The 16,364-nt window shown below is 55.9% G+C and overlaps 1 protein-coding gene across 8 annotated transcripts in view; it reads left to right on the top strand.

Moving 5' to 3' along the window:
* The window catches only part of dgkaa (diacylglycerol kinase, alpha a), a 237,164-nt gene that overhangs the window by 97,933 nt on the left and 122,867 nt on the right, over nucleotides 1–16,364 (top strand). The window contains exon 1 of one of the 8 annotated variants that reach the window (XM_072494044.1): nucleotides 14,520–14,537. The exons of the other annotated variants lie outside the window; for them this stretch is intronic. The gene's annotated coding sequence lies outside the window, so the exon portion shown is untranslated. Of the gene's footprint in view, nucleotides 1–14,519; nucleotides 14,538–16,364 lie in introns of those variants that run through there. 8 annotated transcript variants of the gene reach the window in all.

The raw sequence follows: 16,364 nt of genomic DNA, 5'->3' as shown, positions 1-16,364 counted from the left end.
TTGTACAACACCGCTGGGTTCAGACGCTCGTTGGCGATTTGTACAACGCCGCTGGGTTCAGACGCTCGTTGGCGATTTGTACAACGCCGCTGGGTTCAGACGCTCGTTGGCGATTTGTACAACGCCGCTGGGTTCAGACGCTCGTTGGCGATCTGTACAACACCGCTGGGTTCAGACGCTCGTTGGCAATTTGTACAACGCCGCTGGGTTCAGACGCTCGTTGGCGATTTGTACAACGCCGCTGGGTTCAGACGCTCGTTGGCGATTTGTACAACGCCGCTGGGTTCAGACGCTCGTTGGCGATTTGTACAACGCCGCTGGGTTCAGACGCTCATTGGCGATTTGCACAATGCCGCTGGGTTCAGACGCTCATTGGCGATTTGTACAACGCCGCTGGGTTCAGACGCTCATTGGCGATTTGTACAACGCCGCTGGGTTCAGACGCTCGTTGGCGATTTGTACAATGCCGCTGGGTTTAGACGCTCGTTGGTGATTTGTACAACGCCGCTGGGTTCAGACGTTCGTTGGCGATTTGTACAACACCGCTGGGTTCAGACGCTCGTTGGCGATTTGTACAACACCGCTGGGTTCAGACGCTCGTTGGCGATTTGTACAACACCGCTGGGTTCAGACGCTCGTTGACGATTTGTACAACACGGCTGGGTTCAGACGCTCGTTGGCGATTTGTACAACGCCGCTGGGTTCAGACGCTCGTTGGCGATTTGTACAACACCGCTGGGTTCAGACGCTCGTTGGCGATTTGTACAATGCCGCTGGGTTCAGACGCTCGTTGGCGATTTGCACAATGCCGCTGGGTTTAGACGCTCGTTGGCGATTTGTACAACACCGCTGGGTTCAGACGCTCGTTGGCGATTTGCACAACGCCGCTGGGTTCAGACGCTCGTTGGTGATTTGCACAACGTCGCTGGGTTCAGACGCTCTTTGGCGATCTGTACAACACCGCTGGGTTCAGACGCTCGTTGGCGATTTGTACAACACCGCTGGGTTCAGACGCTCGTTGGCGATTTGTACAACGCCGCTGGGTTCTGACGCTCGTTGGTGATTTGCACAATGCCGCTGGGTTCAGACGCTTGTTGGCGATTTGTACAACGCCGCTGGGTTCAGACGCTCGTTGGCGATTTGGACAACGCCGCTGGGTTCAGACGCTCGTTGGCGATTTGTACAACGCCGCTGGGTTCAGACGCTCGTTGGCGATTTGGACAACGCCGCTGGGTTCAGACGCTTGTTGGCGATTTGTACAACGCCGCTGGGTTCAGACGCTCGTTGGCGATTTGGACAACGCTGCTGGGTTCAGACGGTCGTTGACGATTTGTACAACGCCGCTGGGTTCAGACGCTCGTTGGCGATTTGTACAACACGGCTGGGTTCAGACGCTCGTTGGCGATTTGTACAACGCCGCTGGGTTCAGACGCTCGTTGGCGATTTGTACAACACGGCTGGGTTCAGACGCTCGTTGACGATTTGTACAACGCCGCTGGGTTCAGACGCTCGTTGGCGATTTGTACAACGCCGCTGGGTTCAGACGCTCGTTGGCGATTTGTACAACACCGCTGGGTTCAGACGCTCGTTGGCGATTTGTACAATGCCGCTGGGTTCAGACGCTCGTTGGCGATTTGTACAACGCCGCTGGGTTCAGACGCTCGTTGGCGATTTGTACAACACCGCTGGGTTCAGACGCTCGTTGGCGATTTGTACAACACCGCTGGGTTCAGACGCTCGTTGGCGATTTGGACAACACCGCTGGGTTCAGACGCTCGTTGGCGATTTGTACAACGCCGCTGGGTTCAGACGCTCGTTGGCGATTTGTACAACGCCGCTGGGTTCAGACGCTCGTTGGCGATTTGTACAACGCCGCTGGGTTCAGACGCTCGTTGGCGATTTGTACAACGCCGCTGGGTTCAGACGCTCGTTGGCGATTTGGACAACACCGCTGGGTTCAGACGCTCATTGGCGATTTGCACAATGCAGCTGGGTTCAGACGCTCGTTGGCGATTTGTACAACGCCGCTGGGTTCAGACGCTCGTTGGCGATTTGTACAACACCGCTGGGTTCAGACGCTTGTTGGCGATTTGTACAACGCCGCTGGGTTCAGACGCTCGTTGACGATTTGTACAACGCCGCTGGGTTCAGACGCTCGTTGGCGATTTGTACAACACCGCTGGGTTCAGACGTCGTTGGCGATTTGTACAACGCCGCTGGGTTCAGACGCTCGTTGGCGATTTGTACAACGCCGCTGGGTTCAGACGCTCGTTGGCGATTTGTACAACACCGCTGGGTTCAGACGCTCGTTGGCGATTTGGACAACACCGCTGGGTTCAGACGCTCATTGGCGATTTGCACAATGCAGCTGGGTTCAGACGCTCGTTGGCGATTTGTACAACGCCGCTGGGTTCAGACGCTCGTTGGCGATTTGTACAACACCGCTGGGTTCAGACGTCGTTGGCGATTTGTACAACACCGCTGGGTTCAGACGCTCATTGGCGATTTGCACAATGCAGCTGGGTTCAGACGCTCGTTGGCGATTTGTACAACGCCGCTGGGTTCAGACGCTCGTTGGCGATTTGTACAACGCCGCTGGGTTCAGACGCTCGTTGGCGATTTGTACAACACCGCTGGGTTCAGACGCTTGTTGGCGATTTGTACAACACCGCTGGGTTCAGACGCTCGTTGGCGATCTGTACAACGCCGCTGGGTTCAGACGCTCGTTGGCGATTTGTACAACACCGCTGTGTTCAGACGCTCGTTGGCGATTTGTACAACGCCGCTGGGTTCAGACGCTCGTTGGCGATTTGTACAACACGGCTGGGTTCAGACGCTCGTTGGCGATTTGTACAACACCGCTGGGTTCAGACGCTCGTTGGCGATTTGAACAACACCGCTGGGTTCAGACGCTCGTTGGCGATTTGCACAATGCCGCTGCGTTCAGACGCTCGTTGGCGATTTGAACAACACCGCTGGGTTCAGACGCTCGTTGGCGATTTGCACAATGCCGCTGGGTTCAGACGCTCGTTGGCGATTTGAACAACACCGCTGGGTTCAGACGCTCGTTGGCGATTTGTACAACACCGCTGGGTTCAGACGCTCGTTGGCAATTTGTACAACGCCGCTGGGTTCAGACGCTCGTTGGCGATTTGCACAATGCCGCTGGGTTTAGACGCTCGTTGGCGATTTGGACGACGCCGCTGGGTTCAGACGCTCGTTGGCGATTTGTACAACGCCGCTGGGTTTAGACGCTCGTTGGCGATTTGGACAACGCCGCTGGGTTCAGACGCTCGTTGGCGATTTGTACAACGCCGCTGGGTTCAGACGCTCGTTGGCGATTTGGACGACGCCGCTGGGTTCAGACGCTCGTTGGCGATTTGTACAATGCCGCTGGGTTCAGGTGCTCGTTGGCGATTTGTACAACGCCGCTGGGTTCAGACGCTCGTTGGCGATTTGTACAATGCCGCTGGGTTCAGGTGCTCGTTGGCGATTTGTACAACACCGCTGGGTCCAGACGCTCGTTGGCGATTTGCACAACGCCGCTGGGTTCAGACGCTCGTTGGCGATTTGTACAACACCGCTGGGTTCAGACGCTCGTTGGCGATTTGCACAATGCCGCTGGGTTCAGACGCTTGTTGGCGATCTGTACAACACCGCTGGGTTCAGACGCTCGTTGACGATTTGTACAACACCGCTGGGTTCAGACGCTCGTTGGCGATTTGTACAACACCGCTGGGTTCAGACGCTCGTTGGCGATTTGTACAATGCCGCTGGGTTCAGACGCTCGTTGGCGATTTGTACAACGCCGCTGGGTTCAGACGCTCGTTGGCGATTTGTACAATGCCGCTGGGTTCAGACGCTCGTTGGCGATTTGTACAACGTCGCTGGGTTCAGACGCTCGTTGGCGATTTGTACAACGCCGCTGGGTTCAGACGCTCGTTGGCGATTTGTACAACGCCGCTGGGTTCAGACGCTCGTTGGCGATTTGTACAACGCCGCTAGGTTCAGACGCTCGTTGGCGATTTGTACAACACCGCTGGGTTCAGACGCTGGTTGGCGATTTGTACAATGCCGCTGGGTTTAGACACTCGTTGGCGATTTGTACAACGCCGCTGGGTTCAGACGCTCGTTGGCGATTTGTACAACGCCGGTAGGTTCAGACGCTCGTTGGCGATTTGTACAACGCCGCTGGGTTCTGACGCTCGTTGGCGATTTGTACAACACCGCTGGGTTCAGACGCTCGTTGGCGATTTGTACAACGCCGCTGGGTTCAGACGCTCGTTGGCGATTTGTACAACACCGCTGGGTTCAGACGCTCGTTGGCGATTTGTACAACACCGCTGGGTTCAGACGCTCGTTGGCGATTTGTACAACGCTGCTGGGTTCAGACGCTCGTTGGCGATTTGCACAACGCCGCTGGGTTCAGACGCTCGTTGGCGATTTGTACAACGCCGCTGGGTTCAGACGCTCGTTGGCGATCTGTACAACACCGCTGGGTTCAGACGCTCGTTGGCGATTTGTAGAACGCCGCTGGGTTCAGACGCTCGTTGGCGATTTGTACAACGCCGCTGGGTTCAGACGCTCGTTGGCGATTTGTACAACGCCGCTGGGTTCAGACGCTCGTTGGCGATTTGTACAACGCCGCTGGGTTCAGACGCTCATTGGCGATTTGCACAATGCCGCTGGGTTCAGACGCTCATTGGCGATTTGTACAACGCCGCTGGGTTCAGACGCTCATTGGCGATTTGTACAACGCCGCTGGGTTCAGACGCTCGTTGGCGATTTGTACAATGCCGCTGGGTTCAGACGTTCGTTGGCGATTTGTACAACACCGCTGGGTTCAGACGCTCGTTGGCGATTTGTACAACACCGCTGGGTTCAGACGCTCGTTGACGATTTGTACAACACGGCTGGGTTCAGACGCTCGTTGGCGATTTGTACAACGCCGCTGGGTTCAGACGCTCGTTGGCGATTTGTACAACACCGCTGGGTTCAGACGCTCGTTGGCGATATGTACAATGCCGCTGGGTTCAGACGCTCGTTGGCGATTTGCACAATGCCGCTGGGTTTAGACGCTCGTTGGCGATTTGTACAACACCGCTGGGTTCAGACGCTCGTTGGCGATTTGCACAACGCCGCTGGGTTCAGACGCTCGTTGGTGATTTGCACAACGTCGCTGGGTTCAGACGCTCTTTGGCGATCTGTACAACACCGCTGGGTTCAGACGCTCGTTGGCGATTTGTACAACACCGCTGGGTTCAGACGCTCGTTGGCGATTTGTACAACGCCGCTGGGTTCTGACGCTCGTTGGTGATTTGCACAATGCCGCTGGGTTTAGACGCTCGTTGGCGATTTGGACGACGCCGCTGGGTTCAGACGCTTGTTGGCGATTTGTACAACGCCGCTGGGTTCAGACGCTCGTTGGCGATTTGTACAACACGGCTGGGTTCAGACGCTCGTTGGCGATTTGGACGACGCCGCTGGGTTTAGACGCTCGTTGGCGATTTGGACGACGCCGCTGGGTTCAGACGCTTGTTGGCGATTTGTACAACGCCGCTGGGTTCAGACGCTCGTTGGCGATTTGGACAACACCGCTGGGTTCAGAAGCTCGTTGACGATTTGTACAACGCCGCTGGGTTCAGACGCTCGTTGGCGATTTGTACAACGCCGCTGGGTTCAGACGCTCGTTGGCGATTTGTACAACACCGCTGGGTTCAGACGCTCGTTGGCGATTTGTACAACGCCGCTGGGTTCAGACGCTCGTTGGCGATTTGTACAACGCCGCTGGGTTCAGACGCTCGTTGGCGATTTGTACAACGCCGCTGGGTTCAGACGCTCGTTGGCGATTTGTACAACGCCGCTGGGTTCAGACGCTCGTTGGCGATTTGTACAACACCGCTGGGTTCAGACGCTCGTTGGCGATTTGTACAACGCCGCAGGGTTCAGACGCTCGTTGGCGATTTGTACAACACCGCTGGGTTCAGACGCTCATTGGCGATTTGCACAATGCAGCTGGGTTCAGACGCTCGTTGGCGATTTGTACAACGCCGCTGGGTTCAGACGCTCGTTGGCGATTTGTACAACACCGCTGGGTTCAGACGTCGTTGGCGATTTGTACAACACCACTGGGTTCAGACGCTCATTGGCGATTTGCACAATGCAGCTGGGTTCAGACGCTCGTTGGCGATTTGTACAACGCCGCTGGGTTCAGACGCTCGTTGGCGATTTGTACAACACCGCTGGGTTCAGACGTCGTTGGCGATTTGGACAACACCGCTGGGTTCAGACGCTCGTTGGCGATTTGTACAACACCGCTGGTCTCAGACGCTCGTTGGCGATTTGTACAACGCCGCTGGGTTCAGACGCTCGTTGGCGATTTGTACAAAGCCGCTGGGTTCAGACGCTCGTTGGCGATTTGTACAACGCCGCTGGGTTCAGACGCTCGTTGGCGATTTGTACAAAGCCGCTGGGTTCAGACGCTCGTTGGCGATTTGTACAACACCGCTGGGTTCAGACGCTCGTTGGCGATTTGTACAACGCCGCTGGGTTCAGACGCTCGTTGGCGATTTGTACAACGCCGCTGGGTTCAGACGCTCGTTGGCGATTTGTACAATACCACTCGGTTCAGACGCTCGTTGGCGATTTGTACAACGTCGCTGGGTTCAGACGCTCGTTGGCGATTTGTACAACGCCGCTGGGTTCAGACGCTCGTTGGCGATTTGTACAACGCCGCTGGGTTCAGACGCTCGTTGGCGATTTGTACAACACCGCTGGGTTCAGACGCTCGTTGGCGATTTGCACAACGCCGCTGGGTTCAGACGCTCGTTGGTGATTTGCACAACGTCGCTGGGTTTAGACGCTCGTTGGCGATTTGTACAACACCGCTGGGTTCAGACGCTCGTTGGTGATTTGCACAACGTCGCTGGGTTTAGACGCTCGTTGGCGATTTGTACAACGCCGCTGGGTTCAGACGCTCGTTGGTGATTTGCACAACGTCGCTGGGTTTAGACGCTCGTTGGTGATTTGTACAACGCCGCTGGGTTTAGACGCTCGTTGGCGATTTGCACAACGCCGCTGGGTTTAGACGCTCGTTGGCGATTTGTACAATGCCGCTGGGTTCAGACGCTCGTTGGCGATTTGCACAATGCCGCTGGGTTTAGACGCTCGTTGGCGATCTGTACAACACCGCTGGGTTCAGACGCTCGTTGGCGATTTGTACAACGCCGCTGGGTTCAGACGCTCGTTGGTGATTTGTACAACGCCGCTGGGTTCAGACGCTCGTTAGCGATTTGTACAACACCGCTGGGTTCAGACGCACGTTGGCGATTTGTACAACGCCGCTGGGTTCAGACGCTCGTTGGCGATTTGTACAACGCCGCTGGGTTCTGACGCTCGTTGGTGATTTGCACAATGCCGCTGGGTTTAGACGCTCGTTGGCGATTTGTACAACGCCGCTGGGTTCAGACGCTCGTTGGTGATTTGCACAATGCCGCTGGGTTTAGACGCTCGTTGGCGATTTGGACGACGCCGCTGGGTTCAGACGCTTGTTGGCGATTTGTACAACGCCGCTGGGTTCAGACGCTCGTTGGCGATTTGGACAACGCCGCTGGGTTCAGACGCTCGTTCGCGATTTGTACAACGCCGCTGGGTTCAGACGCTCGTTGGCGATTTGGACAACGCCGCTGGGTTCAGACGCTCGTTGGCGATTTGTACAACGCCGCTGGGTTCAGACGCTCGTTGGCGATTTGGACAACGCTGCTGGGTTTAGACACTCGTTTGCGATTTGCACAACGCCGCTGGGTTCAGACGCTCGTTGGCGATTTGTACAACGCCGCTGGGTTCAGACGCTCGTTGGCAATTTGCACAACACCGCTGGGTTCAGACGCTCGTTGGCGATTTGTACAACACCGCTGGGTTCAGACGCGCGTTGGCGATTTGAACAACACCGCTGGGTTCAGACGCTCGTTGGCGATTTGTACAAAGCCGCTGGGTTCAGACGCTCGTTGGCGATTTGAACAACACCGCTGGGTTCAGACGCTCGTTGGCGATTTGTACAAAGCTGCTGGGTTCAGACGCTCATTGGCGATTTGTACAACGCCGCTGGGTTCAGACGCTCGTTGGCGATTTGTACAACGCCGCTGGGTTCAGACGCTCGTTGGCGATTTGTACAACGCCGCTGGGTTCAGACGCTCGTTGGCGATTTGTACAACGCCGCTGGTCTCAGACGCTCGTTGGCGATTTGTACAACGCCGCTGGGTTCAGACGCTCGTTGGCGATTTGTACAACGCCGCTGGGTTCAGACGCTCGTTGGCGATTTGTACAACACCGCTGGGTTCAGACGCTCGTTGGCGATTTGCACAACGCCGCTGGGTTCAGACGCTCGTTGGTGATTTGCACAACGTCGCTGGGTTTAGACGCTCGTTGGCGATTTGTACAATGTCGCTGGGTTTAGACGCTCGTTGGCGATTTGCACAACGCCGCTGGGTTTAGACGCTCGTTGGCGATTTGTACAACGCCGCTGGGTTCAGACGCTTGTTGGCGATTTGTACAACGCCGCTGGGTTCAGACGCTCGTTGGCGATTTGGACAATGCCGCTGGGTTCAGACGCTCGTTCGCGATTTGTACAATGCCGCTGGGTTCAGACGCTCGTTGGCGATTTGGACAACGCCGCTGGGTTCAGACGCTCGTTGGCGATTTGTACAACGCCGCTGGGTTCAGACGCTCGTTGGCGATTTGGACAACGCTGCTGGGTTCAGACGCTCGTTGGCGATTTGTACAACGCCGCTGGGTTCAGACGCTTGTTGGCGATTTGTACAATGCCGCTGGGTTCAGACGCTCGTTGGCGATTTGTACAACGCCGCTGGGTTCAGACGCTCGTTGGCGATTTGTACAACGCCGCTGGGTTCAGACGCTCGTTGGCGATTTGTACAACGTCGCTGGGTTCAGACGCTGGTTGGCGATTTGTACAACACGGCTGGGTTCAGGCGCTCGTTGGCGATCTGTACAACACCGCTGGGTGCAGACGCTCGTTGGCGATTTGTACAATGCCGCTGGGTTTAGACGCTCGTTGGCGATTTGTACAACGCCGCTGGGTTCAGACGCTCGTTGGCGATTTGTACAACGTCGCGGGTTCAGACGCTCGTTGGCGATTTGTACAACGCCGCTGGGTTCAGACGCTCGTTGGCGATTTGTACAACGCCGCTGCGTTCAGACGCTCGTTGGCGATTTGTACAATACCACTCGGTTCAGACGCTCGTTGGCGATTTGTACAACGCCGCTGGGTTCAGACGCTTGTTGGCGATTTGTACAACGCCGCTGGGTTCAGACGCTCGTTGGCGATTTGTTCAACACCGCTGGGTTCAGACGCTCGTTGGCGATTTGTACAACGGCGCTGGGTTCAGACGCTCGTTGGCGATTTGTACAATGCCGCTGGGTTTAGACACTCGTTTGCGATTTGTACAACGCCGCTGGGTTCTGACGCTCGTTGGCGATTTGCACAATGCCGCTGGGTTTAGACGCTCGTTGGCGATTTGTACAACGCCGCTGGGTTCAGACGCTCGGTGGCAATTTGCACAACACCGCTGGGTTCAGACGCTCGTTGGCGATTTGTACAACACCGCTGGGTTCAGACGCTCGTTGGCGATTTGCACAATGCCGCTGGGTTCAGACGCTCGTTGGCGATTTGAACAACACCGCTGGGTTCAGACGCTCGTTGGCGATTTGTACAAAGCCGCTGGGTTCAGACGCTCGTTGGCGATTTGAACAACACCGCTGGGTTCAGACGCTCGTTGGCGATTTGTACAAAGCTGCTGGGTTCAGACCCTCATTGGCGATTTGTACAACGCCGCTGGGTTCAGACGCTCGTTGGCGATTTGTACAACACCGCCGGTCTCAGACGCTCGTTGGCGATTTGTACAACGCCGCTGGGTTCAGACGCTCGTTGTCGATCTGTACAACGTCGCTGGGTTCAGACGCTTGTTGGCGATTTGTACAACGCCGCTGGGTTCAGACGCTCGTTGGCGATTTGTACAACGTCGCTGGGTTCAGACGCTCGTTGGCCATTTGTACAACGCCGCTGGGTTCAGACGCTTGTTGGCGATTTGTACAACGCCGCTGGGTTTAGACGCTCGTTGGCGATTTGTACAATGCCGCTGGGTTTAGACGCTCGTTGGCGATTTGTACAACGCCGCTGGGTTCAGACGCTCGTTGGCGATTTGGACAACGATGCTGGGTTCAGACGCTCGTTGGCGATTTGGACAACGCCGCTGGGTTCAGATGCTCGTTGGCGATTTGGACAACGATGCTGGGTTCAGACGCTCGTTGGCGATTTGGACAATACCGCTGGGTTCAGACGCTCGTTGGCGATTTGGACAACGATGCTGGGTTCAGACGCTCGTTGGCGATTTGTACAACGCCGCTGGGTTCAGACGCTCGTTGGCGATTTGTACAACGCCGCTGGGTTCAGACGCTCGTTGGCGATCTGTACAACGCCGCTGGGTTCAGACGCTCGTTGGCGATTTGTACAACACCGCTGGGTTTAGACGATCGTTGGCGATTTGTACAATACCACTCGGTTCAGACGCTCGTTGGCGATTTGTACAACGTCGCTGGGTTCAGACGCTCGTTGGCGATTTGTACAACGCCGCTGGGTTCAGACGCTCGTTGGCGATTTGTACAACGCCGCTGGGTTCAGACGCTCGTTGGCGATTTGTACAACACCGCTGGGTTTAGACGATCGTTGGCGATTTGTACAATACCACTCGGTTCAGACGCTCGTTGGCGATTTGTACAACGTCGCTGGGTTCAGACGCTCGTTGGCGATTTGTACAACGCCGCTGGGTTCAGACGCTCGTTGGCGATTTGTACAACGCCGCTGGGTTCAGACGCTCGTTGGCGATTTGTACAACACCGCTGGGTTCAGACGCTCGTTGGCGATTTGCACAACGTCGCTGGGTTTAGACGCTCGTTGGCGATTTGTACAATGTCGCTGGGTTTAGACGCTCGTTGGCGATTTGCACAACGCCGCTGGGTTTAGACGCTCGTTGGCGATTTGTACAATGCCGCTGGGTTCAGACGCTCGTTGGCGATTTGCACAATGCCGCTGGGTTTAGACGCTCGTTGGCGATCTGTACAACACCGCTGGGTTCAGACGCTCGTTGGCGATTTGTACAACGCCGCTGGGTTCAGACGCTCGTTGGCGATTTGTACAACGCCGCTGGGTTCAGACGCTCGTTAGCGATTTGTACAACACCGCTGGGTTCAGACGCACGTTGGCGATTTGTACAACGCCGCTGGGTTCAGACGCTCGTTGGCGATTTGTACAACGCCGCTGGGTTCTGACGCTCGTTGGTGATTTGCACAATGCCGCTGGGTTTAGACGCTCGTTGGCGATTTGTACAACGCCGCTGGGTTCAGACGCTCGTTGGTGATTTGCACAATGCCGCTGGGTTTAGACGCTCGTTGGCGATTTGGACGACGCCGCTGGGTTCAGACGCTTGTTGGCGATTTGTACAACGCCGCTGGGTTCAGACGCTCGTTGGCGATTTGGACAACGCCGCTGGGTTCAGACGCTCGTTCGCGATTTGTACAACGCCGCTGGGTTCAGACGCTCGTTGGCGATTTGGACAACGCCGCTGGGTTCAGACGCTCGTTGGCGATTTGTACAACGCCGCTGGGTTCAGACGCTCGTTGGCGATTTGGACAACGCTGCTGGGTTCAGACGCTCGTTGGCGATTTGTACAACGCCGCTGGGTTCAGACGCTTGTTGGCGATTTGTACAATGCCGCTGGGTTCAGACGCTCGTTGGCGATTTGTACAACGCCGCTGGGTTCAGACGCTCGTTGGCGATTTGTACAACGCCGCTGGGTTCAGACGCTCGTTGGCGATTTGTACAACGTCGCTGGGTTCAGACGCTGGTTGGCGATTTGTACAACACGGCTGGGTTCAGGCGCTCGTTGGCGATCTGTACAACACCGCTGGGTGCAGACGCTCGTTGGCGATTTGTACAATGCCGCTGGGTTTAGACGCTCGTTGGCGATTTGTACAACGTCGCGGGTTCAGACGCTCGTTGGCGATTTGTACAACGCCGCTGGGTTCAGACGCTCGTTGGCGATTTGTACAACGCCGCTGCGTTCAGACGCTCGTTGGCGATTTGTACAATACCACTCGGTTCAGACGCTCGTTGGCGATTTGTACAATACCACTCGGTTCAGACGCTCGTTGGCGATTTGTACAACGCCGCTGGGTTCAGACGCTTGTTGGCGATTTGTACAACGCCGCTGGGTTCAGACGCTCGTTGGCGATTTGTTCAACACCGCTGGGTTCAGACGCTCGTTGGCGATTTGTACAACGGCGCTGGGTTCAGACGCTCGTTGGCGATTTGTACAATGCCGCTGGGTTTAGACACTCGTTTGCGATTTGTACAACGCCGCTGGGTTCTGACGCTCGTTGGCGATTTGCACAATGCCGCTGGGTTTAGACGCTCGTTGGCGATTTGTACAACGCCGCTGGGTTCAGACGCTCGGTGGCAATTTGCACAACACCGCTGGGTTCAGACGCTCGTTGGCGATTTGTACAACACCGCTGGGTTCAGACGCTCGTTGGCGATTTGCACAATGCCGCTGGGTTCAGACGCTCGTTGGCGATTTGAACAACACCGCTGGGTTCAGACGCTCGTTGGCGATTTGTACAAAGCCGCTGGGTTCAGACGCTCGTTGGCGATTTGAACAACACCGCTGGGTTCAGACGCTCGTTGGCGATTTGTACAAAGCTGCTGGGTTCAGACCCTCATTGGCGATTTGTACAACGCCGCTGGGTTCAGACGCTCGTTGGCGATTTGTACAACACCACCGGTCTCAGACGCTCGTTGGCGATTTGTACAACGCCGCTGGGTTCAGACGCTCGTTGGCGATTTGTACAAAGCCGCTGGGTTCAGACGCTCGTTGGCGATTTGTACAATGCCGCTGGGTTCAGACGCTCGTTGGCGATTTGTACAACGCCGCTGGGTTCAGACGCTCGTTGTCGATCTGTACAACGTCGCTGGGTTCAGACGCTTGTTGGCGATTTGTACAACGCCGCTGGGTTCAGACGCTCGTTGGCGATTTGTACAACGTCGCTGGGTTCAGACGCTCGTTGGCCATTTGTACAACGCCGCTGGGTTCAGACGCTTGTTGGCGATTTGTACAACGCCGCTGGGTTTAGACGCTCGTTGGCGATTTGTACAATGCCGCTGGGTTTAGACGCTCGTTGGCGATTTGTACAACGCCGCTGGGTTCAGACGCTCGTTGGCGATTTGGACAACGATGCTGGGTTCAGACGCTCGTTGGCGATTTGGACAACGCCGCTGGGTTCAGATGCTCGTTGGCGATTTGGACAACGATGCTGGGTTCAGACGCTCGTTGGCGATTTGGACAATGCCGCTGGGTTCAGACGCTCGTTGGCGATTTGGACAACGATGCTGGGTTCAGACGCTCGTTGGCGATTTGTACAACGCCGCTGGGTTCAGACGCTCGTTGGCGATTTGTACAACGCCGCTGGGTTCAGACGCTCGTTGGCGATCTGTACAACGCCGCTGGGTTCAGACGCTCGTTGGCGATTTGTACAACACCGCTGGGTTCAGACGCTCGTTGGCGATTTGTACAACACGGCTGGGTTCAGACGCTCGTTGGCGATTTGCACAATGCCGCTGGGTCAGGACGCTCGTTGGCGATTTGTACAATGCCGCTGGGTTCAGACGCTTGTTGGCGATTTGTACAACACCGCTGGGTTCAGACGCTCGTTGGCGATTTGCACAACGCCGCTGGGTTCAGACGCTCGTTGGCGATTTGTACAACGCCGCTGGGTTCAGACGCTCGTTGGCGATTTGCACAACGCCGCTGGGTTCAGACGCTCGTTGGCGATTTGTACAACACCGCTGGGTTCAGACGCTCGTTGGCGATCTGTACAACACCGCTGGGTTCAGACGCTCGTTGGCGATTTGCATGCTGTGTCGTCGATCAAGCTGTAATTTGCTGCCCCAAGGAGACGTTGGAATTCTTTGCGTTGGCGAGAGCTTTCATTCAGCAAAGCGATTCTCTGTCTCTGACAGGAAGTCTGTGGGATTGAGGTGTGATTTAATGTCTTTCTCTCATTTTCCAGGCAGCGGGGTTGTGTGTGACAGAGCAGGGAGAGACAGCAGCACTTGCTTCGAGGGCTCTCTGAATCCGTTTTTCCACTGACAGAGCTAGCTATCACTGCACAGGACCAATCGGCAGTCTCCCCCCCCCCCCCCCCCCCAAACACCTTTTGGATTGTTGAACCTGCCGTCTCCCTTTCTTGTGGTCTGCGCCGAATGAGCACACTCGAGCTCAGCTTCTGATCTGGTCCCTGCTCTGAACGCTTGTTTTGTGGTGCAGCAGAACCTTATCTCTGAGTGACAGCAGGCTGCAGTGAACTCTCTCGCTTTCTTGAAGCTGGGTGTGCTTCCTGCTCCGGCAGCAGTGCAGATGCTGCAGTGCAGTGTCAGTCTCCGCACCCAGGCACAGAGCTCTCTGCAGGTAAGACCATCGCTTGCCCTCGGCATGGCGCTAAGCGGAGAGGGCTCCGTAACCCCGCGTCGCATGCCCGTGTAACCGGCTGGGGCGCAGAAAGAATCTCCCCCGCGAGGAATATTAGCAAAGCCAAAGTCAGATTGCATCCCTGAGCCTGAATTGCAGTCGGTTTATCACCCAGTCCGATATCTCCATTCTGTCGCCCCCCCACCCCCACCCCCACCCCGCCCCCCGCACTGGTTCGCATCTGCAGCCCCCGTCATTTCAGGAGGCCGTGTATCGTTCTTTCCTCGATTCTCTCCTCACGTTGCTGCCGGATTCGCTGGGTTGGGCGCGCTGGAATATCGAACGGTCCCCCCTTCCAATCAGAAATGCATCGTTTTGCGTGGCTGGCAGCAATCTGGTTGGAGGAGGCGACTCTCGGACGAAAGGCAGCGATTCGCAAACGGCAAACCCTTCCACTGCAGGGGGCATCACCGTTCAGCCTAGTCCTCTTCCCATCCTGTGCACTGCTGCCCCGACGGCACCGAGTAGCCATCGGGACCACTGCTCCCTAATCCGGGCTGACTAAGGTGCTACTTCCAGTGTAGCCCTGATTGAGGACAGAAGAGGATTGAGCCAATGGGACAGGCAGGTCACACCGGGGGATGCTGGGAGCTCCTGGAAATCCAGCAATGCTCCTGCATCCATTCCGGGCACCAAATGGACTCTTGAGTTTGTTAGTGGGACTGAACGCACTGAGGGACTTGTCCTGGGTTTCGGGGTCGGTGGGGGAGGTGCGGCGGGGACATTCAGTCCGTTTTCCCCTTGCCTATTGGTCACACGGGCACCAATCGCCTTCCTGTAGATCCTCCACAGACAAGGGGCTGGGGGTGGAAGACTCATCGGTCATCGCCGACTCTCACTCAGTGTCGAACAAGAGGTGCCGTGACTATTAGAACAGGTGTGGAAACAGACTGCTGGGTGAATCGATTTCAAATTAGGAAGAGTCTCGACAGGGTTAATGTCGAGAGGATGCTTCTACCGGTGTTCGAGAGCAGAACTTGTACCCATAGACAGTCCCGAATAAACCCAATCAGGGATTCAGGAGAAACTCCTTCACCGAGAGCGGGAAAGCTGCTCTCACAGGGAGTGGTGGAGGTGAATCGTGTCGATAAAGAGAAGGCGGAGTTGGATAAACACACGAGGGAGCGATGAATAGAAGGGTATGCTGTCACGATGAGATCAGGTCAGCTGGGAGGAGGCTCGTGCGTTGTAATAATGCCTTTTCGGGATTGCGGCATGACATCACCAGAAGGGAAGTGTGTCGGGTGATCCATCCTCAGTTCCACTTTTCCTTCTCAGCAGAACACATGAACACAGCTCTGCTGCTGACATCTTCAAGACGTCTCCCAACGTATAACCGCGCGTGTGTCTTGTCTGTAGAAGATGAACTTGCGAGTGATTTTGATGCCTTTATGTCATTTAAAAACGTGCCAATGGGGCACGTAACTGTTGTCAAGGATCACTTGGGCCAAATGGCCCAGTTTCTTTGCTATAAATACTTTGTAATAAGGGAGCGTCTGCCTTCTTGGTTGCAGTCGATGAGTGGCCTGGGGAGTCAGTGAAACAAGTGTCCATTGGAGGGTGGAGATGCTGGAGGTAGATTCATTGGAGGTGGGAGTTCCCTTCCCCAAAGCCTGGAAGGGTTTCATCCCTGAGGAATGGATTGTCAGGCAAGGAGTCAGCACACGAGCCCTTTGACATTTGATAAATGTGAAGCGATGCATTTTGGTCGATCGAATCGGGGCAGGACCTACTCAGTTAATGGTAGGGAGTTGGGGAGAGTTACAG

The sequence above is a fragment of the Scyliorhinus torazame genome, chromosome X (assembly GCF_047496885.1).
Source record: "Scyliorhinus torazame isolate Kashiwa2021f chromosome X, sScyTor2.1, whole genome shotgun sequence".
Classification (NCBI taxonomy): Eukaryota; Metazoa; Chordata; class Chondrichthyes; order Carcharhiniformes; family Scyliorhinidae; genus Scyliorhinus; species Scyliorhinus torazame.
This window is presented reverse-complemented; position numbering and strand designations above follow the sequence as displayed.